This window comes from Odocoileus virginianus, chromosome 18 (assembly GCF_023699985.2).
Source record: "Odocoileus virginianus isolate 20LAN1187 ecotype Illinois chromosome 18, Ovbor_1.2, whole genome shotgun sequence".
Lineage (NCBI taxonomy): Eukaryota > Metazoa > Chordata > Mammalia > Artiodactyla > Cervidae > Odocoileus > Odocoileus virginianus.
In genome coordinates this window covers 57,526,208-57,550,035 of record NC_069691.1, presented here as the reverse complement: position 1 = coordinate 57,550,035, position 23,828 = coordinate 57,526,208, and positions in this window count along the sequence as shown.

The following is a 23,828-nucleotide window of genomic DNA, read 5'->3' as shown; positions in this document are numbered from 1 at the left end:
GTTAGTGGAGCCACAGATAAAATGTCCTTGAATAATATATCAACCTTGGATTTAAAGAATAGGACACAAAACTTATAAAACCATTCTTTTAAGAAATTGAGTAATTTTGCTTAAATATTTGGAACCCTGACATGGGAATATCTTTAATCATTTGTATAAGAAGTCACTGGTACTATGTGCATTGTTTGAAGTCAGTTCTTGCAAAAAAAGGGGGGGGGGCTCTTAGGGAGAAAAAAGGACATGGTTGTTTGAAGAAATGCCTTTTGAGTCCTTTAATACAAATTAAAACCAAATAACCTGAAAGACAGGAGAAAACGATGTGATGGACAGTGGAAGGAGAGGTAAAGGGCTGTCTGATCTCCGGGGCCCTGACATAAACTCCATTAAGCCCACCATGATCCTGGTGGTCTGTGGGATCATGCTTCACAGAGAGGTAGAGCTGTGCTTTGAAAAAGAAGCAGAGCAGTTCAGTCAGCCATGGTAGTGATTTCTATCAGCAGGGTTCAAGCTCGTGTTGGAAGCCAACCTCCTATCTGTGATGCCAGAGGGCCTCCATCTGAAGGTGACTCACTTGACACTCTTCAACAGAATGGGGCATTTAATTAATCTTTTTTTAAAAAGTCCTACTGATTTCTCTTTCCTCTTGTGAGATATCTCGGGATGTACTTAAAACAGTAATTTGGTTCTTTTGTTTTCCTTAGCCATCTCAAGAAACCCACCTTAGAGGAGACAGGGAAAAAAATGTGTGTATGTATGTGGATGGGTGTGTGTGGATATATACACACATATATTTAAGAGTATAAAGTGAAGTAATGACCAGAAAGAGGTATTTTTCTTCTGTCACAGTTTTAATTTGCTCTGTCCATTTTTCAATTTAGACTGTTGGAATAAAACCCAAAGCTCACTTATTTGTGTGAATGGTTTCTGGTGATGCTTCATTCATATTCTATTCGGAGCTAGGGTTTTTTTTTAAGCATTAAAGAGAAATAAGAAATAAACTGTTTTCTGCTTTAAGACCTAATCTCTGTAGTGAAATGATTTTGGGGTGTGGCAACAGGTACTACATGGGGTAGGCAGCATGCTACAGGGTAAAGAGCACCAGAGCTGGGGTCAGGAGATCTTGATTCTTGCCCTGACTCTGGTTTTACTTAGGTCATACTTAGCAATTTGGTTAACCATTTGGGGTCTAAACTTTCTAAGCTGTAAAATGAAAGGGTTGTATCAAGTCATCTTTATGGTCTCTTCCAGCTTTCGTATTCTATTATTCTTTTCATGGCATGTAAGTTGAAAATGTAGAAAAGTCACAGATATGAAGAGACTCAATTCATTGTTTCGAATATCATGATATGATTTCATACAGAGTTGATCCAATAGCTGCAGGTCTTATTACAAAATATTAAATGTTTGAAAAATATTCAATTGACCAGGAAGTAGATGATTTTAGGTTGAATGTCCTACTAGACTACAAAGAATATAAAAATTAAAAATAGCATAATTAAGATCAGTTTACCTAGTCCAATTTTTCTTTCTCTGATACTAGCTCCAAGGGGGTATTTTTATGATTAAACATCCATGTTGACTTGTGCTAAAGACTTCTAAAACATAGAGATAGCTCTTAAATGCCCATAATGTTGCCTTAACAATAAAGTTTACATATTTCAAGTTACATGTACCCTTCTGGCAATTATTTTCAGAAAAATGTTTAAATAGTATATGCTTTTCTTAGTAAATTAAGATCAAGACTTCTATCTTCCTTTCTAAGATCTCTTTCTAGGCAAGTCTGTCCAATCCCAGAAGTATATTATTTTTGTACAAACACCTAAGAACCAAATCCATGTTGTCTGTGGAAAAGCCCCCTTGGAAGCCTCTGTGACAATTTAAATTCAATCTCATGGTCTTTCTGCCAGAATCTACTCCTCCTCATCCTGGGTTTTCTATCTTGGTTGTTCTCTCTGTCTATCAGTCATCCAAGTTAAAACCTGGCAGTCATCTCTACAAATATTTCTAACTCATACACCACATTCAAATGTTTTAAGAACCAGCAAATTAGTGGCAACTTCATGTGTGTGTTTGTGTGTGTATGTGTGGCTAAAACATTCTCTTATTATTTTCTGTGCAATGATACTGAAATTTCAATGTACCAAAAGACAAGGTGCAGTTAAAGAATCTCACATGAAATTTAGTTTTCTGTCAAATGCAATCCTTCCCATTTACCCAAATAACTGGGTTTGACCTACATGGCTCTTAGCTTTCGGCTTCAATGTGAAAACTTCTAATTGTTCAAGTGGTCCTAAGCCTGAAATCAATATGGCTCATTCATGATTGGGGCAAATGACAGAACTCAGTTACAGAAACCTACAAATTGAAACTCTGAAGGGAATTTCCAGGCTACTGCTCCAGCAGGAGGAAAAGGATGGGCTAATCCCTTGATTATTTTTCTCAGAATAGAGATTGAAATACTTTTCCTATTCTCCCCAATGGACTAATCCAATTAGCCTTTATACAGGTGAAAACCACAAGGCCTTAATCAAAGGGACAGGCCTTTGTACATACACACAAGTGCTTCTCAAAGTGTAGCCTCTAGACCACAAATTCTTGGGTGCCACCCCAATTCTATTGAATAAAAAACTCTGGGCACATACACAGTAGTCTATTTTAACAAGCCCTTCCAGTGATTCTGGTGCATGCTAGTCTGAGATCACTACTCTCCCAAACTAAAAACTGCAAGCATTGAATTTAAATATATCTTCATGTCTCCTTCAGTTTAGACATGCAAATATTTACTGGAAAGGATATAATGAACTTAGACCTAGCTTGTTAAAAACTAAGTCAACTTTTATAATAGGCAACATTATGAATAACCTCTAATCCTCACAAAAAAGGAAAAAAAAAATCTTGATGTGGTAGCTCTAAATCTTACAAATTTTGGTCTCCAAAGAAAGCAGATTTACTTTGTTTTGAAAAGTCTACTATAGAATCCTTTTTGTATCCATTTCCTCATATCTATTCTTACCATTATGACCTGAATTTATGACCTGACCATAATTATTCACAAAGACTATTTAGTAGTCTCCTAAAAGTTTGGTGGTTTGGTTGCTGTCATGTCCGACTCTTGTGACACCATGGACTGTCGCCTGCTGGGCTCCTCTGTCCATGGAATTCTACAGATAGTCAAATCATGTTATTCCATTGCCTCAACATTTCTGTGTAAAGTGTTTTTCCTATGTTTTAGTTAGATCACAAATTACTCCTTTGTACTGTAGTTTCAAACCTTCTTTCTATAGTCTCTAGTTTGGTTACATTGGACCATTCACCAAGGCTCAAACATATATGTGCTTCAACAACTGGGCCTTTACTCATTGTTCTGCAAATGAAAAGGTCTCACCACATCTTCTATTAAAGTTCTATATCTTCCTCTGAGATACTTTCTCCAATTCTCACTGGAATTAATTTCATCCTTCCCTAATCCTCGGAATAATGAAAGGGATGTAATGCCTTCTAATTTTGTTGTGTGTTACTATCTGATTTAATCTTTACAACCATATAAAGTAATTCTAATGATTCCCATATACAGATGAGAAAGTTGAGGTTTGAAGAGATTAAGAGACTTGCCCAGGATCACACTGATAATAGCTGGTAGAGATACGATGCGAACTCAGACCTATTTGTGACTAAGGGCTGATGACCTCTTGATTTATTATGATGTGTCTCCATCTAACTTTTATTTCAATATTAAAGCACATATATGACTCTATCTTCCATAAACTGAAGGAAGGTACCATTTGCCTCAGATGCCTGTTGCTGTTACAATATGATGCATATATAAATGCTTAATAAATGTTTGTTGTAATGAAACTGAATTGAATCCCTTCCGAGTCCCTTTTAACTGAGATATTTTTCAAATGCAGTAATCTCTCTTTTAAACTCTGATTCTTCATTAGGGAAATACTCTTCATTAATCTAGTCACTGTGTGAGGGGTGAGTGAATCAGTGCTGACACTGTTAAAATTTTTACTGTTTTACTTCGGCAGTGCTGACATTGCTGGTGGTGTGTGACAAACATCTTGGCTCAGCTCAGATTTAATAAGCTAAATTGTTTGTACATGCTAATGTAATAGATGCCCCCCCTTTCTTCTTGCAGAAATTGCAGCTTGATTATTAATTAGGATTATTATTAGGGCTATGTGCATTCTGCAAGCTACAATTTCTTCCCTGTCTAAGCTTTTCTTTAATTTTCAGAATGAAAAATAAAGGAACCATATTTGCATCAAGAAATTAAATGCAGTAGAAAATCAAGCAATGGTCTTGAGAGTTTAATTACTGTGTTCAATCTGCTTAAAAGTGATTGAAGCCAAATAATTGTCTCAAATTTTTGTTTCACATATTCTTTGAAGATGTGAAATAGGTTGACCCATCCAGACCAACAAGTTTAGGCCTTAATAGTGGAGCAGCCACTGGCTTGGCTCTAGGCCTGTGTAATTCACACCTGGCTTGATCTCCTTCAGGGAACTATGAACATCAGCACATTTCTCCAACTCCCAGCTGCCCAATTAGCATCTCCCTCTGCCCTGTCTACACAGGTTTATCAGATGACTGGAGTCCTGACTGGCTACATCCTGACAAAAGTGCTTTTCTCTGGATACCACTTTCCCTTCCTTTTTATTGGTTTTTCTGTCTTTGAACTTACCTGCTCTCTTAAAGGATTCAGCAGCAGGTTGCCTGGCTTCGAAGCAGTTGCAAGGGCTGAAAAGATTCAGCTAATTTATACTCTAAAAGCTAAAGAGACAGAAGGAAGGAAGGAAGAATGAAGACAGTTCCAAGAGGGGCCATTATGGAGTGAACTATTGATCTTTCTGTAGAGATCAAACACCATTGTGGCAGGGGTGGGATTGGGATGTAAGGAGAAAAAAATTAAGTTGAATCACTTATCTGTTTTAAGAGGTCCAAACCAAGCGATCAAAGCAAAGAGTTTTACAGAATTTCTTGAACCACCGTTGGTTGCTGAAGAAAGAAAAATTCATCTGAGGTATTAAGACAACACTTATTTATCTAATTCAACTGAATTGTCACATGTTCATCTAGTTTTTGAGTATAGGGGAGGAAATATAAGAATGAGTAACATCCTAGTTGTTTTTACAGCCTTAATTGCTTTTTTACATTTCCAAATGTAATGCATTCCAGAAAGTCACACTCAACTGAATTTCCTGCTTTTCATCTATTTTTTTCACCAGTTTCTCTTCCTGACCTTATTCTTCCACTCACCTTTTCCTCTCAACATCTTTTTAAATTTCAAAGAGGCAAACACTGGGGCATAGCCAGGTTTGGGCAATAGGCTTAGGGCAGGAAGGTGTGGTTAGGGTGGAGGTGGTAAGAAGGCATTCTAGTTCTTTTATTTTCTCATTTCGGGTCTGGTTAAAAATGCAGCCTTTGTATGTGTGGGTGTTTTTCTATGATGCACAGGTATGCACAACTCTATTCTCTCAAGTGACTAACTATGAGTATGCCCATCTTGGAATAGTCTATGAATTTATATTAGCCACAGGGGAAATTCTATACCCAGAGGCAAATTTGCATGAGTGCCCAGTTTTTCAAATGATGTGTGTGTGTGTGTGTGTGTGTGCGCATGTGTTCTTAGTCGCTCAGTCATGTCCAACTCTTCACAACCCCATGGACTGTAGCTGGCCAGGCTCATTTGTATGTGGGCTTTCTCAGGCAAGAATACTGGAGTGGGTTGCCATTTTCTTCTCCAGGGGATCGTCCTGACTCAGGGATCGAACCTGAGTCTCCTGCACCTCCTGCGTTGGCAGGCAGATTCTTCACCACTGAGACACCTGAGAAGCCCTTTTGAATGATGCAAACAATCAAATTAGCTCACAAAAAAATAGGGAGATTGATGTTTTCCATTTGGTTTTAATTTTGAGTGGGAATAACCATATATTAATTAAGGCACTTCTTTAAAAGATATCACTCTGAATAGATTAATACCTACATAGGCATAAGCCAAAATTAATTCACCATTGCTTTGGTAACATCAACACTAAATTCCCAACAAAGAAGGGATAATTTAGTGATTCACAGGGAATTTCTGAGACTATGTGTCCAGAAATCTTTATAGAAAGATGTTTTGTAGATGGTTGATGATTTGGGGGTTGGATGGTTAGTAATGATGCTCTGAATCAAAGAATATTGAGATGAGAAAAGACCATGGAGATCTCCTGGTACAACTTCTCATTCCATAGAGATTCTGTAGCTCCCAGATGTGTGACTCCAGGTCATCCATTCATTAAGGGCAGAGGTGGGTCTGGCCCTTCTTCACTTTCCCTTAAGCTACACTTCTTTTCATTCTGTGGTGCTATGACTGTGAGCAAACTCTATCAGGCTCATACATGTTGAAAGAGATAAAACATTCTTGAGTTTTTAACATTTTTAACATAGTGGGGATGACATAAGGGTTGGTTACAGCCTTAAATTTGATCAAGTAGAGTTATGTTCTTATATTAAGGTCCACATTTTTTTTGTTTCCTACCAAAATAATTATTTAATGGTTATGGCCATCTAAGAACATCATAGTGCAGTGTAAATCGCTATGTAATATGTGGGTGGCTTCCCTGCTGGCTCAGTGGTAAAGAATCCACCTGCAATGCAGGAGACACAGGAGACATGGGTTCAATCCCTGGGTTGGGAAGATCCCCTGGAGAAGGAAATGGCAACCCACTCTAGTATTCCTGCCTGGGAAATCCCATGGACAGAAGAGCCTGGTGGGCTACAGTCCACAGGGTCGCAAAAGGGTCAGACACAACTTAGTGACTAAACAACAATATGTGGGGAGCACTCTGATTCCCAAATCCATTCTAAATTACACACAAATAATACAAAAACCCACTTAATTTCAGTTCATCATTTTTTTCTTATTTAGGAAGGTTCAGTCAATTTTCATTCTAAATAGAGATGTCAGTATTAAAGTTTCTGTAGAAATAGATTTTTAATGGAAGAAGGAAGTAGATGCATCAAATTGACTCTAAACAAAATTTACAAGGTTGAGTGGAAAAGTTTTTGACCGACTCCTAGGAGAGGATCAAATCCACCTTTATCTTAGTGAATGAAATGATGTTATCCTAAATAATCTGAAATTTCAACATTGAAAATGTAACTTTCTTCTTATTTCTTAAAATATTCAGTTCAGTTCAGTTCAGTTGCTCAGTCGTGTCCAACTCTTTGCAACCCCATGAATCGCAGCACACCAGGCCTCCCTGTCCATCACCAACTCCCGGAGTCTACTCAAACCCATGTCCATCGAGTCGGTGACGCCATCCAGCCATCTCATCCTCTGTCATCCCCTTCTTCTCCTGCCCCCAATCCTTCCCAGCATTAGGGTCTTTTCCAATGAGTCAACTATTCGCATGAGGTGGCCAAAGTATTGGAGTTTCATCTTTAACATCAGTCCTTCCAAGGAACACCCAGGACTGATCTGCTTTAGGAAGGACTGGTTGGATCTCCTTGCAGTCCAAGGGACTCTCAAGAGTCTTCTCCAACACCACACTTCAAAAGCATCAATTCTTCAGTGCTCAGCTTTCTTCACCGTCCAACTGTCACATCCATATATGACTACTGGAAAAACCATAGCCTTGACTAGATGGACCTTTGTTGGCAAAGTAATATCTCTGCTTTTATATATGCTATCCAGGTTGTAATAACTTTCCTTCCAAGGAGTAAGCATCTTTTAATTTCATGGTTGCAATCACAATCTGCAGTGATTTTGGAGCCCAGAAAAATAAAGTCTGACACTGTTTCCACTGTTTCCCCATCTATATCCCATGAAGTTATGGGACCAGATGCCATGATCTTAGTTTTCTGAATATTGAGCTTTAAGCCAACTTTTTCACTCTCCTCCTTCACTTTCATCAAGAGGCTTTTTAGTTCCTCCTCACTTTCTGCCATAAGGGTGGTGTTGTCGGCATATCTGAGGTTATTGATATTTCTCCCAGCAATCTTGATTCCAGCTTGTGCTTCCTCCAGCCCAGCGTTTCTCATGATGTACTCTGCATATAAGTTAAATAAGCAGGGTGACAATATACAGCCTTGACATACTCCTTTTCCTATTTGGAACCAGTCTGTTGTTTCATGTCCAGTTCTAACTGTTGCTTCCTGATCTGCATACACATTTCTCAAGAGACAGGTCAGATGGTCTGGTATTCCCATCTCTTTAAGAATTTTCCACAGTTTATTGTGATCCACCTTTAGTTGTTTGACCCAGTATCATTTAAGGGGAACAAGAAAGTAAATATGAAGTACATTCAGGGTATTTCCCCAGTCATAATTCTCTCAATTTGTGTGCATAGATCTACTTAAGTTACATACTCTTTGTAATTTTTGATGTAATATTAAAAATATTTAATCTTCATTTTGAAATATCTTCCACATTTTTCTCATTTTATTTTCATTTTTCCAACTTTTCCCAATGATATCAGAGAAAAAAGAGGAAAGAGAGTGAAGCAGAGAAAAAGAACATATACAAAGTTTTTCTGTTTTTGTTTGTGACCAAGGTTAAAACCAACAGTTATAAGTCATACTGGTAGCATATCAGTTCAGTTCAGTCGCTCAGTTGTGTCCGACTCTTTGTGACCCCCTGAACTGCAGCATGCCAGGCCTCCCTGACCATCACCTACTCCTGGAGTCCACCCAAACCCATGTCCATTGAGTCAGTGATGCCATCCAACCATCTCATCCTCTGTCATCCTCTTCTCCTCCTGCCCTCAATCTTTCCCAGCATCAGGGTCTTTTCCAATGAGTCAGCTCTTTGCATCAGGTGGTGAAAGTATTGAAGTTTCAGCTTCAGCATCAGTCCTTCCAATGAACACCCAGGACTGATCTCCTTTAGGATGGACTGGTTGGATCTCCTTGCAGTCCAAGGGACTCTCAAGAGTCTTCTCCAACACCACACTTCAAAAGCATCAATTCTTCAGTGATCAGATTTCTTTGTAGTCCAACTCGCACATCCATACATGACTACTGGAAAAACCATAGTCTGACTAGATGGACTTTTGTCAGCAAAGTAATATCTCTGCTTTTTAATATGCTGTCTAGTTTGGTCATAACTTTTCTTCCAAGGAGCAAGCGTCTTTTAATTTCATGGCTGCAGTCACCATCCACAATGATTTTGGAGCCCATGAAAATAAAGTCAGCCTATGTTTCCATTGTTTTCCCATCTATTGTTTGCCATGAAGTGATGGGACCAGATGCCATGATCCTACTTTTTTGAATGTTGAGTTTTAAGCCAGCTTTCTCACTCTCCTTTTTCAGTTTCATCAAGAAACTCTTTAGTTCTTCTTCTCTTTCTGCCATAAGGGTGGTCTCATCTGTGTACCTGAGGTTTTTATATATCTGAGGTTATATATATGTATTTGGAAATCTTGATTCCAGCGTGTGCTTCATCCAGCCCAACATTTCTCATGATGTACTCTGCATATAAGTTAAATAAGCAGGGTGACAATATACAGCCTTGACATACTCCTTTCCCAATTTGGAACCAGTCTGTTGGTCCATGTCCAGTTCTAACTGTTGCTTCTTGACCTGAATACACATTTCTCAGGATGCAGGTCAGCTGATCTGCTATGCTCATCTCTTGAAGAATTTTCCACAATTTGTTGTGATCCACACAGTCAAAGGATTTGGCATAGTCAATAAAGCAGAAGTAGATGTTTTTCTGGAACTCTCTTGCTTTTTCGATAATCCAACGGATGTTGGCAATTTGATCTCTGGTTCCTCTGCCTTTTATAAATCCAGCTTGAACATCTGGAAACTCAAGGTTCACATACTGTTAAAGCCTGGCTTGCAGAAGTTTAAGCATTACTTTGCTAGTGTGTGAGATGAGTGCAATTGTGTAGTAGTTTGAGCATTCTTTGGCACTGCCCTTCTTTGGGATTGGAATGAAAACCTTTTCCAGTTCTGTGACCACTGCTGAGTTTTCCAAATTTGTTGGGATATTGAGTGCAGTACTTTCACAGCATCATCTTTTAGGAGTTGAAATAGCTCAGTTGGAATTCCATCACTTCCACTAGTTTTGTTCATAGTTTTGCTTCCTAAGGCCCACTTGACTTTGCATTCCAGGATGTCTGGCTCTAGGTGAGTGAGCATACCATCATAATTATCTGGGTCATGAAGATCTTTTTTGTACAGTTCTTCTGTGTATTCTTGCCACCTCTTCTTAATATCTTCTGCTTCTGTTAGGTCCCTACCATTTCTGTCTTTGATTGAGCCCATTTTTGCCTGAAATGTTCCCTTGGTATCTCTAATTTTCTTGAAGAGATCTCTAGTCTTTTCCCATTCTATTGTTTTCCTCTGTTTCTTTGTTTGCATTGATCGCTAAGGAAGGCTTTCTTATGTCTCCTTTCCTTTTCTTTGGAACTCTGCATTCAAATGGGTATATCTTTCCTTTCCTCCCTTGCCTTTAGCTTCTCTTCTTTCCTCAGCTATTTGTGAGACCTAGTCAGAGAACCATTTTGCCTTTTTGCATTTCTTTTTCTTGGGGATGGTCTTGATCACTGCCTCCTGTACAATGTCATGGACCTCCACCCATAGTTCTTCAGGTACTCTGTCTATCAGATCTAATCCCTTGAATCTATTCACATTTATGACTAAATTCATTGTCTCATTTAAACTTTGAAGTTGTTCCAATAGGAGGAAATCAGTATGTTTATTTTACAACTTAGATTCTGAGATGTGACCAAGAATATGCTCCCAGGTCCAGGCCTTGGTTGTGCAAATCTGAATAGCTCTGACTGGAAAACTCTTCTTCCTGATGCCATCACGTTTACTCTCTTACCTCTTATATGCTTTTTTTAAAAACACAAATACCACTTTCTCCTTGAGGGTTCCTCTAACCATCCTATATAAAATTTCAAATCTTATTTCTATCTCTCAACCTTCTCTCCCACAGCCTGATTAATTTTTCCCTGTAGCAATAACCACAATTTAATTTCCTAAAGAATCTACAATTTATTTATCATTTTCCTTTCTCTTTCCCTTACACACTTTATTTATTCCCTTACACAATTTATTTATCATTTGCCTTTCTCTTTTCCTTACACACACACACCATGTTTTTGACTATTTTGTTTACAGCAATATTTCCAGAGCCTTGAGGAGTACCTGGTATACTGAATGAAGTGAATAAATGAATGAATGAGGCTTGGTCCTATTTATTTTAGCAGGATGACCTCAGGCAAGATCATATGTCTTTTCTCTGTCAGTTTTTCTTCTCTTCACTGGGAGTTGAGGCCTGGTATCAACAGGTTGAATTCAGTACTACCATTTTTATTATGGAGGATCCCTACAGTGAATAAGAAGATTTTCAAATAAAGTGTTTTTCTATCTTTGTGGCATTTGTTGATATTGCTGTTGTTTTGTTTCAATGTCACTTAGATTCCTTCATTAGAGATTAGGAGTACTGATTGGAATTCAAGAAGCTCTTGGATGTTCCGAATGAAATTTGAGCTGCCCAAGCTATGTTAGAGAGAAAGAATTAATATAAAACCTGGGAAGTTTCTTTACTGTGTCTTTAAAGACTCGCTTGCTTACAATGTTCACTTGTGCTAAGAGAAAAAAGAACACAGGATGAGAATGGTGGGGGTGGAATAACTTGAAAGTTCAAAACGTTAATGACAGTAGGGGGTGGTACCTCAAGGCTTGAAGGACAATTAGAAAAGGAATTATATTCGACGGGATGTTTTTTTTTCTTTTGACCCACATTGGCTTAAGAATTTCAATTTATATAAAAATGCTTTGGGTTTTCTGTGGTGTGATAGGAATTAATTTTCTTTTAAATTCTAACTTTGTATGAGTCTTTCTATATGTGTAAATTGAGGAGGATTTAAAGGAAGTTTAGCACCTAGATCAGTTGTTTTCATATGAAGAATTACATAGGAATCTTGTAAAAACACAGATTTCTGGGTCCTTCTGAAGCCCCGTTAGACTGTAAACTCCACAACAGTAGGAATTTGTCATTGTTGTTCACTGCAGTGTCCTCAGCATCTGTAGATCCTGACACATAGCAGATGCTCAACATATAATGTTGGATGAATGAATAGGAATCTAGGGTGGCAAGTCCTGAGAACTTGCATATTTGAAACTTCCCTTGGCACTTCTGTGTAGGAAATCCCCCTCCCCAAATCCAACCACAACTGAGAAAGTTTAATCTATACTTTCCAATTATTCACCACTGTATAGCAGTGATGTCATCAAACATTTTTATTGTTAAATATTACACATATTGAGAAAATTTAAATGTCAGTTTAATAAACTATTATAAAATAAAGAGCCGTGTGACCACTACCCAGGTCAAGAAATAGAAAATCATCACTGTCTAGAAGCTTCTCTTGGATCTCTTCCCAATCATGACATCCTCTTTCTCCCGTGAAGAGACTCATAACCCTGATTCTTCTGCAACTCAAAGTCCTTGCTTTTCTTTACTATTTCCCATCTACATGTGCATCCCTAAACACAATAACTTAGTTTCGTTTATACATAAATAGAACCATACAGTATGTTTGTGTCTGGCTTCTTTTATTCAGTCTGTTTGGGCAATTCATACACACTGCTGGGAATGTCTATTTGTTCATTTTCTTTCTGTTTGCTATTCCATGTACAAAAAGGTTCATCTGCAGGACCTTACTGTTATAAGTGGAAGTCAGGCTGTTTCCTGACCTTTTAATCAGCAAGAGAATATACAGATATAGATACAACAGATGTAGATACAGGTATGCTGATACCCTGTGAGTGTCTTCTATGTAACACTGTGTTTTAAAAGAGCACACCCAGCAACAAGTAGTATTGATTTTCATCAAGTAACAATTTAATGGATTTGTGTTAACGGAAGTACATAAAACTGCTGCTTCTCAGAGCCTCTGCCTCTTACATTGAAATTTAAAGAGCCCAGGGAGAGTGTAGCCAAGTGTTGACAAGTAAGGGCTTTGGAGTCAGGCTACTTCAGTTTGTTAGCTGCCTCTTCCATTTACTGTCTATGTGCTCTTGGGCTACTTACTTACCCCCCAAACCTTAGTTTTCTTGTCTATAAAGTGGGAGTTTTATAATAATACCTCATATGATCATGGCAGTGATTAAAAACAATAATGTCTGAGAAACACCTGATTAATATTGGGCACTTTCCATGTGCTGGGTATGCCACTAAGGGCCTCTAAAGGCATGATGGGTAATTAATTCATTTAACCTCCTTTGACCTAGAAATCTATCAAGGAAATGTGGGAAATGCAAAGGTATGAAAGGCAAGAGCAACTTGAGATTCGGGTTTCTAGGGTCAAATGAATTCTAGTCCAACTCTCCTGCACAAATTTTAAAATAGCATAGAATAACTGCTAAAAGTGAACCTGGGGATTTATTTAGAGACATACTTGTGAGGGATGCAATTTTTCAATGTCTTTTCTTCTTTAATGAACCGTAACTCATTTTATAAATAAAATGGCCTCTTTCAGCTGTTTCCTTTGAACAAGGAAGGCTTAGGCTGGCAGAGTTACGCTAGATTAAGAGCTTCTTTATCTTATTCTGGAAAGTCATACAATATAGGTCTAACGGAATATATTAATAAAGAAGTAGGTTTCTAGTAAGAGAGATGATAATACAACAAGAGGCTTTAGTTATAATAAGTATTAACATATATTAGTTGCTCATCTTTGTGTCATAACACTAGGCACTAAAGTAAGTACATGTCATACATAAGATGGTGTTTTTCTCTGTATGCTTCCCTTTCCTTTCACCTCATTTAATTAGAAAGTTAAAGCCAAAGGAGAAATGTAGAATGGGGGAGTGGAGTAGGGTAGCTCAGCAATAAACAGTGTGATCCCAAGTATATCCCCCTTCCATCCCTCTCAGTCAACTTGCTATTGTTTGGTGATCCAGAATTGTGTATTCAATATGTTAGCATTGCGCCACAAGTGCAAAGCAAGCACTTGCAATGTGACCAGTCTGAATTGAAACGCTCTGCAAATGTAAAATACACACCAGGTTTCAATGACAGTATGAAACAATTAATGTAAAATATCTCATTAATACATGCTGAAATAATATCTTGGATATATTGTGTGAAATAAAATGTGTTGTTAAAATTAAACTATTGTGTTTCTTCTAACTTTTAAAAATATAGCTTCAAGAAATTCTTAAATTACATATACAACTTGCATTGTATTTCTGTTAACGACCTTGCTCTAGAACCTGGAACAATTCAGAGTAAGGGGTCAATAGGCAAAGGTTAACTTTTAAAACAGCCAACAGGTGTGAGAAGTGTTAAAACAAACTGAGTTATTAAAATAAAGTTCTGATTCTTACATGCTTGAGTTTTTCTATTGATATTCAAAACTGATGCCTGATCTCATTTAATCCTCACAACAACCCTAAGAAGATATTATCCCTGTTTTAAAGCTGAAGAAACTGCAACTGAGAAATGTAAGTGGACTAAATCCAAACCCCACATCCAGGTACTGGATCAAAGGCAAGAAGTCTTCCTCCAGAGCTCCTTTTAAATATTAGACAGATGGCGCTGCCTCTCTAGAACACAAAGGCTGCAGTAAAGTGACTACTAAAATCAGTACATTTGACATATCTGAAGCACTCTTTCTTCTTCAAAGAACAAATAAAATCTAACCTATCAGCCAGGCTGAATTCCCCAAGATGGTCCAATGCATGTCCCTGCATCTAAAAGACAGAATGAGATTCAAATTCTGAACCAAAAGAGCTGCCTAGATGCTTTCAGGTTCCATTCTTGTGGTATAAAAAACAACTGACATGCAAGATAAGTCTTACTTTATGTTTGTACAGTTTTCCACAGTTTACTAAACACTTTCTCATAAATAATTTCTTTAATGACAACTGGGAACCGGGAAGGAGTAAGTGAACTGTACAGGGTCTAACAACTCACAAGGCTGATGCATCCTGGATAAACTCTCTTGCCACTGCACTGTGTTATAATTCACAACACTCCTTGTAGAAAATAAGCAAAAAAAAAATAATAATTTATTTACACATTTATTCATTTGTTAAATGTTCAGTATTAGGGATCCAATGATGAACAAAATTTGATATCTTCCCTAAAGAAGAAATTCTAGTGGAGAGGAGGGACTTACATATAAATAATGATCATTGGTTATGTTTTCTCTGGAGAATCTTGACTAATAAAAATGCTGGAGAAAAGGGATGGGAAAAAGGCAATGATGACTCCTAGGTTTACAGTTTGGCATTTAAAAGTGTTGGGGAGGTTAGTCATTGATCAATATCAGTACTGCACAAGGAAAAAAAAAATCACTTTCCATTTTTCAGATGATGATAGTTGTTTTCCATCCCCTGCCCCTTTTAGCAAGCAAAAACTCATCATAGCTAGTTATTATAAACTCACATACATATATATTTAGCTCTCTTTCTGCAAGTGGGTTTGACGTCTGCTATATAATTTTCCTCACTATTTGAGCTAATAGAAATAAACAACTGAAAAGGACTTAAGTTCTGGTATAGACAGCATATTAACTGTACCAAACATTTTCAAGAAAAAAAAACACTATAAAATCCTGGGCTGATTGATATCATTAAGTATAGAGACTATAGAGAGGTTGGGCAGAAAACTTTATGAGATTTTATCATTTCCTCATTATGCTGAGAAGATTCTTGAGAGTCCCTTGGACTGTAAGGAGGTCCAACTAGTCCAATCTAAAGGAAATCAGTCCTGAATATTCATTGGAAGGACTGATGCTGAAGCTGAAACTCTAATACTTTGGCCACCTGATGTGAAGAACTGACTTATTGGCAAAGACCCTGATGCTGGGAAAGATTGAAGGCAGGAGGAGAAGGGGACGGCAGAGGATGAGATGGTTGGATGGCATTACCGACTAACTGGACATAAGTTTGAGTAAACTCTGGGAGTTGATGATGGACAGGGAGGCCTGGCATGCTGCAATCCATGGGTTTGCAGAGTCACACATGACTGAGTGACTGAACTGAACTGAAATGAACTGAATTATGCTGAAATTACAGTGGACTTGCAGATGTACTGTGGGAGACAAGATGACGAGGGCTTTTGTTTAACCCAATACATCCCATTTTTAAATTGTGCATTTGACTCCATTTAAAAGATCAAATGTGGAAGTCTTGGAAAACAAGCAAAAAAAAAAAAAAAAAAATTCTATAAGCCCTTCACAGAGAAGTGGCTACTTGTGCTTCTGAAAGGAGCTGGGTCAGCACTTCACTTTCTAGAAGGTGAGGTTGTTTGCAGATGTCTCTTTTCTACTTTTCTTTCCTGCTAATGGTTTCTTTTAATGTTATCTTCCCTTTGATGAGTTCTCTGTTTGATAGAGACTCCAAAGAAGGTCAACGAGAAAAATGAGATGCTCAGATCCTTCTCAGCTGACTTTAAAAATATTTGTAGGGCAGCAAAATGTCTACAGCAGCCATACAAAAGTTTCAATCATTCTATAGACCCAGGAATATTTTTACACATGAACTAACTAGTTTTTTCTGTCTTAATACTGTCTGGTAGGATGGGGTTTGTGCAAGTGAGCACATGCAGCCCGGATAAACACAGATCCAGTTAAGGAATTTCTTCAGTTTCTTTACAGTATGCCTTCATTTCTGTTAGCAGATAGGTCTCAGATAATCTAGAGATGGCAAATGAGAAGAAAAAGGGTTTGCAACCCTTTAGTACTCATGGAACTGGTTTCGAACAGCAACTTCTACTGAAGTCTAAAAGTAGAATAGAACTCTAGGTATTCTTGCCTGGAGAATCCCATGGACAGAGGAGCCTGGCAGGCTACAGTCCATGGAGTCACAAGAGTTGGACATGACTTGGTGACTAAACCACCACCAGAAACTAAAACAAGTAGAAAGCTGGAATAGTCCCCTTATTCATGCCCTTTTGTCTTTTGCAAGTAGAAGGACTCTTAAGACTCCATAGGGGAAGCATGAGAACTACTCACACAATCAATATGTGTGGCATTTATTATGTACATCATAAATTCATTCATGGAAAATAATGATTGGATTTTGAAGCACTTTTATTCTGAGTATGATCCTAAACTCAAATAGTTGGGATTTTTTAAATAATTGGTTCTTAATGTGCATGTTTGATAGACTTACCCTCTGTTCAGTTGGTAAATAATATCTATTAAAATTATTGCTCAAGATACATGATTAGGAGTCTGATGGTTTAGCATTTCATAACAAAGTTACTTGGATCCATTCATTTCTGATAATATGATGGATGAGAGATCCTGAAATCTTTCAGATAGAAACCATCTAGTGATAGGAAGGGTGGGATACACACAAACACACACACACACACACACACACACACACACACTCTCTCTCTCAAGCACATACACACTTTTAAATAAGTGAAGGACAATGGAAGAAGATAAGAATCATCCAATTTGCAGAACAAACCAGTTTACAAAGGAAAATAAGCACTGTAATTGCCTTAAGTGCATGTATAAAGCTCTGTGACTAAGAGCTTCCACACAAGGCAGTTCCTATGAAAGAGGGGGCTGTGATCGAAGCCATGGCATTGTGCAGAGTACATAGCTTTAGAAAACTCAGCAGTGGCCACAGGACTGGAAAAGGTCAGTTTTCATTCCAATCTCAAAGAAAGGCAATGCCAAAGAATGCTCAAACTACCACACAGTCGCACTCATCTCACACACTAGCAAAGTAATGCTCAAAATTCTCCAAGCCAGGCTTCAATAGTACATGAACTGTGAACACCCAGATGTTCAAACTGGATTTAGAAAAGGCAGAGGAACCAGAGATCAAATTGCCAACATCCATTAGATTATTGAAAAGGCAAGAGCGTCCCAAAAAAATCTACTTCTGCTTTATTGACTATGCCAAATCCGTTGACTGTGTGGATCACCACAAACTGTGGAAAATTCTTCAAGAGATGGCAGGCCACCTGACCTGCCTCTTGAGAAATCTGTAGGCAGGTCAAGAAGCAACAGTTAGAACTGGACATGGAACAACAGACTGGTTCCAAATTGGGAAAGGAGTATGTCAAGGCTATATATTGTCACCCTGCTTATTTAACTTATATGAAGAGGACATCGTGAGAAACATTGGGCTGGATGAAGCACACGCTGGAATCAAGATTGCCAGGAGAAATATCAATAACCTCAGATATGCAGATGACACCACCCTGATGGCAGAAAGTGAAGAACTAAAGAGCCTCTTGATGAAAGTAGAAAAGGAGAGTGAAAAAGTTGGCTTAAAACTCAACATTCAGAAAAGTAAGATCATGGCATCTGGTCCCATTACTTCATGGCAAATAGATGATGAAGCAATGGAAACAGTGAGAGACTTTATTTTGGAGGGCTCCCAAATCACTGCAGATGGTGACTGCAGCCATGAAATTAAACAATGCTTGCTCCTTGGAAGAAAAGTTGTGACCAACCTAGAAAGCATATTGAAAACCAGAGACATTACTTTGCCAACAAAGATCCATTTAGTCAAAGCTATAGTTTTTCCAGTAGTCGTGTATGGGAGTGAGAGTTGGACTATAAAGAAAGCTGAGCACCAAAGAACTGATGTTTTTGAACTGTGGTGTTGGTGAAGACTCTTCAGTCCTTTGAACTGCAAGGAGATCCAACCAGTCCATCCTAAAGGAAACCAGTCCTGAATATTCATTGAAAGGACTAATGCTAAAGCTGAAACTCCAATACTTTGGCCACCTGATACGAAGAACAGACTCGTTGGAAAAGATCCTAATGATAGGAAAGATTGAAGGCAGGAGGAGAAGGGGATGACAGAGGATGAGATGGTTGGATGGCATCAACAACTCAATGGACATGAGTTTGAGTAAACTCCGGCAGTTGGTGATGGACAGGGAGTCCTGGCATGCTGCAGTCCTTAGGGTCACAAAGAGTCAGACACAACTGAGCACTGAACTGTACTGAACTGAATGACCCACACAAAAGAGAGCACATGAAGGTTTGTACTGTATTTGCTTGTAAGGTCAGTTGTTTCAGGAATTTTGAAAGTTGGTTAACTTCATATTGATGAGTGAAATAAAGCTATGGTGAGAATATTTACACCACAGAAATCCATATAGACTATAAATCAGGGCCTCTTTTTTCTTTCCAGACAGATATTTGTTAAACATTTACCAGTACATCACTGGTCACTTTACAATAAAATGCCTGACTGACAGTAAATGAAAATATCCCCAGAGAGACAAATAGCAAATGAAAATATCTGTTTTAGTCTAAGCTCTTCATAGCAGTGGGGAAAAAAACCAATAAAACTTCCTCTGAGATTTGAAGGTCAACTAGAGCTCTCAAAACATTTAGTCTTGAATGCATATAATTATGTGGTTAAAGAAAAAGATTTCTAAGGCAAAATTTTTATGATAAAATTTAGGGTTAAATTTTAGGTTACAGTCTAGAATTGGTTCAAAGGTGGTATATGATAAGGCTAGAACATCTTATACCAGAAAGCAAGGAAATGATCTAAAAATGATAAGGACACATCAAAATAACATAGAACCAGTTTGACAGAGCTCCTGGTCAAATCCAGGACAATCTGTATCATATTAACACTATAGCATATTACTTAGCAATAGAAAGAAATAAACTACTGATACAACAATATGGACAAATTCTCAAATGCATCATGTTTAATGAGAGAAGGAGACGCTAAGATTACATACCATATAATTCCACTTCCATAAAACATAAAGAAAAACTATAGTGACAGAAACACATCAGTTGTTGCCAGGAGTCAGTATTGAAGGACAGTGGATTAACTCTAAAAGGACACAAAGGACCTTTTTTAGATTATGAAATTGTTATCTATTATGATTGTGGTGGTGACTTCCTCAATAAAGCTGATACAAAGGAAAAAAAAAAAGAGAGGAAAGCTATTGTCACTATATTAACATCAAACAAAATAGACTTTAAGGCAGGAAACACTATGGGACAGAAAAGGACATTTCATTATGATGAAGAGCTCAACCTGCCAGGGAAATGGTAGAATTCTAAAGTCATATGTCCCAAATAATATAGTTTCACTACATGTATAAAAGAAAAATTCTAAAAACTAGAAGGAGCAATAGATAATTCCACAATCACACTGGGAGCCATTAACATCTTTTCTAACGACTTTTAAAACAAGTACGCCTTCCACACAAAAATGATTATTAACAAATGATTGGTAACAAACTTGACTTTATTGACACCCAGCCACTGCAGAGTGCACATTTTTTCACGTGCATATGGACTATTAATAAAAACCAACCATTTCTCAACAAATGTTAAGATAATTGAACTCATTCACCCTATATTTTCTGAACACAGTGGAAATAAGCTAGGAAAAATGTTAAGAAAATTTAACTAGAAAATCCCCAACTACTTCTGTGACATAATAAAGAATATATCTGATCTCTCCCATTGGTTCCTGGTTCGTGGCACAGGGAGCTTCAAAACCCTTGGATTTTCCTGGTAGGATTGTCTTTTGCTTTATATAATGAGTCACTTTGACTATACCTGAGTTTATGCTATGAGGTCACTCATGGTAAGCTCTTAGATAGTGTCTAGGGAGGAGCTGACCACAACAGGAAAAACTAAGCACCTGATTAGAGGCTCAGAACTTTCACCCCAATTCCTCCGCTTCCACGGAGGGGAGGAGGCTAGGGATCGCATTCGATCATGCGGCCAATGATTTAATCCATCATGCTGTATAATGAAGCCTTGATTAAATTCTGAACACTTCCTGACTGGTGAATATATTCATGTATAGAGAGAGAAGACAGCTGCACCTTGACTCCAAGGGGACAGAAGCTCCCATGTTCGGAACCCTTCCAGTCTTGCCCAATGTACTTTCATGCAGCTGTTCATTTGATTCCTTTATAATAAAAAAGTAAATGTAAGTATAGTGCTTTCATGAGTTCTGTGAGTCGTTCTTGTGAATTATTGAACTGAGGGTGTATGGGAAGTCCTGAATTTGTAGCTAGTCAGGCAGAAGTGCAGCTGCATTGTGAACATCAAGGTCTAGCAGGTAGCATTTGAAATGGGGCAGTCTTGTAGGTCCTTAACTTATGAAGTCTGTGCTACCTCCGGGAAGCTAACATTAGAATTGAATTGAGTTTTTGAACACCTAGATGGTATTGGAGAATAGATGTCAAAAAGCAATGTGGAGGTTAAGAAATACGTCTCTTAATAATTTGGGGATTGAAAAGAAATACTGCTGTATTTCAAAACATTGAGAGATACAATTGACCCTTGAACAACACAGGTTTGAACTGGATGGGTCCACTTATATGCAGATTTTTTTCAACAAATACATTAGAAAAAAAATTTGGAGACTTGCAACAGCTTGAAAAAACTCACAGGTGAACTGTGTAGCCTAGAAATATTTTTTAAAAAATCAGAAAAAGTTAGATATGTCATGAATGTATAAAATACAGGTAGATAGTATTCTATCATTTTATAGGCATAAGTGGGTGATATTTAACATGAAGTTAATACTCTTAGTTTACTTACCATTTTATAATTTTGCTTTCAAAGAATACTGTACAATGTGCCTCTCACTCTCTCTCATAATTGGAGAAACTGCCTATCAGCCTATCATCACAGGTAAGCATTTTTTAAATATAACAATGTTTTCAATACTGTATTATGAATATGACTGTAACACCATATGCTATAAATATTGTATAATGATTCATTCATTGGTGTATAGGACAGTCGTACATAGTACACTAGGCTATCATAAAGCAATCATATTGATTCTTGTTATCAGTGCATGAATGGCTACATCTGTAAATAATTATGAATTTATTTTTCACATTATCTTTTCCTTTTTGATGTCTAATATTAGTAATATATATAACATCTACAGTGTTTTATATCATATAAGACAGTAGTGATATACACAGGCAACTCATCTTATAAACAGATGATATAAGATTATTGCATTGATAAATATAGAAAAGTACTGTAAATGTATTTTCTCTTCCTTATGACTTTCTTAATAGCATTTTCTTTTCTTAACTTTATTGTAAGATGTAGTATATAATACATGTAACTTACAAGACATGTATATCAACTGTTTATGTTATGAGTGACACTTCTGGTCAACAGTAGGCTATTAGTTAAGTTTTGGGGAATCAAAAGTTATATGCAAATATTCAACTGTGTGAGGGTTTGGTACTCCTAACAAGGAGTCAACTGTATTTTGAAGTAAATTACAATGTTATGAGCACAGCATATCAAAACTTGTAGGATACAGCTGAGCAGTGTTTTAAGGTAATTTAATAGATAGAAACACATATCAGAATAGAAGAATAAAGGCAAAAAGCATCTTAATTTTCACTTCAGGAAGCTAGAAAAGAATACCAAATCAAAACAAAATATGTAGGGGGAAATAAATAACAAAGACAGTAGAAAAAAAATCAAAGAAATAGAAAAAAATCATATTATTGAATAAAATTAAAGCCAAAAGCTGATTCTTTGAAACAATTAATAAAATTGAAAATTTTACCAGGACTAATTAAAGAAAAAGACATAAAATACAAATTACCAAGAGAAAGAATAAACAGATGATGTCACTACAACTCCTATAGAAATAAAGACAAAACACACAAAAATGAATATTACATACATGACACTAAGAAATTTAACAATTTAGATAAAATGAGTAAAGGGAAAAATACAACTTATCAAAAAGAGAAAATCTGAATAATCCAGTATCTATTAAAGAAACTGCATTCACAATTTTAAACTTTCTCACAAAGAACTCAGGCCCAAATCACTTCACCATTCAATTCTTCCAAATTTTTAAAATAAAAATAATATGCCAATCTCAGAGAAATTCTTTCAGAAAACATGTTAAAAAGGAGCTCTTCCTAACTAACTTTATGAAGATGATGATTAAATATAATGTGAGATACTGAGTGGGACCCTAAAGCAGAAAAGACATTAGGCAAAAACAGAAGAAATCTGAAAAAACTATAGATTTTAGTTAATGTTGGTTCATTAATTACAAGTGTAAGATGTTAATAAGGGGAACTGAAGTGTATGTGGCAATTCTCTGTACTATCTTCTCAATTTTTCTGTAAATCTAAAACTCTTCTAAAAAGTTGTCTATTAAAAACCTTAAGAGATAAGAATATTGTGGAAATTTAAGAAAGATAAGCATATGCCAGTAAAATAACTGCTTTTATATTGAGATGATTACCAAAAACAAACATATAAAAATAGATTTTAAAAATAATTTTTCACTCCCATGTTCATATTAGCACTATTTACAACAGCCAAGACATAGAAGCAATCTATGAATGGATAAAGAAGATGTGGTGTATATATACCATACGCACAAACATATTCAATATATGTGTATATTTATTTATACATATACATACATGGACTGTTAACCATAAAAAAGAATGAAATAATGTCATTTGCAGCAACATGGGTGGATCTAGAGATTATCATATGAAGTGAAGTAAATCAGAAAGAGACAAATATATATCACTTATATATTATATATATATGTGTGTGTGATATATATATCACATATATATCACTTATATATGTATCACATCTATATCATATATATAAGTGACACATATATATCACTTATATGTGGAATCTAAAATATGACACAAATAAACTTATTTCTAACACAGAAATAGATTTATTTACATACAAAACAAACATGATTAAAATGGAAAGTGGGGGAGGGATAAATTAGGAGCTCGGGATTAACATATACAAACTATTATACAGAAAATAGGTAAAAAATAAAGTCCAATTGTATAGCACAGGGAACTATATTCAAATCTTGTA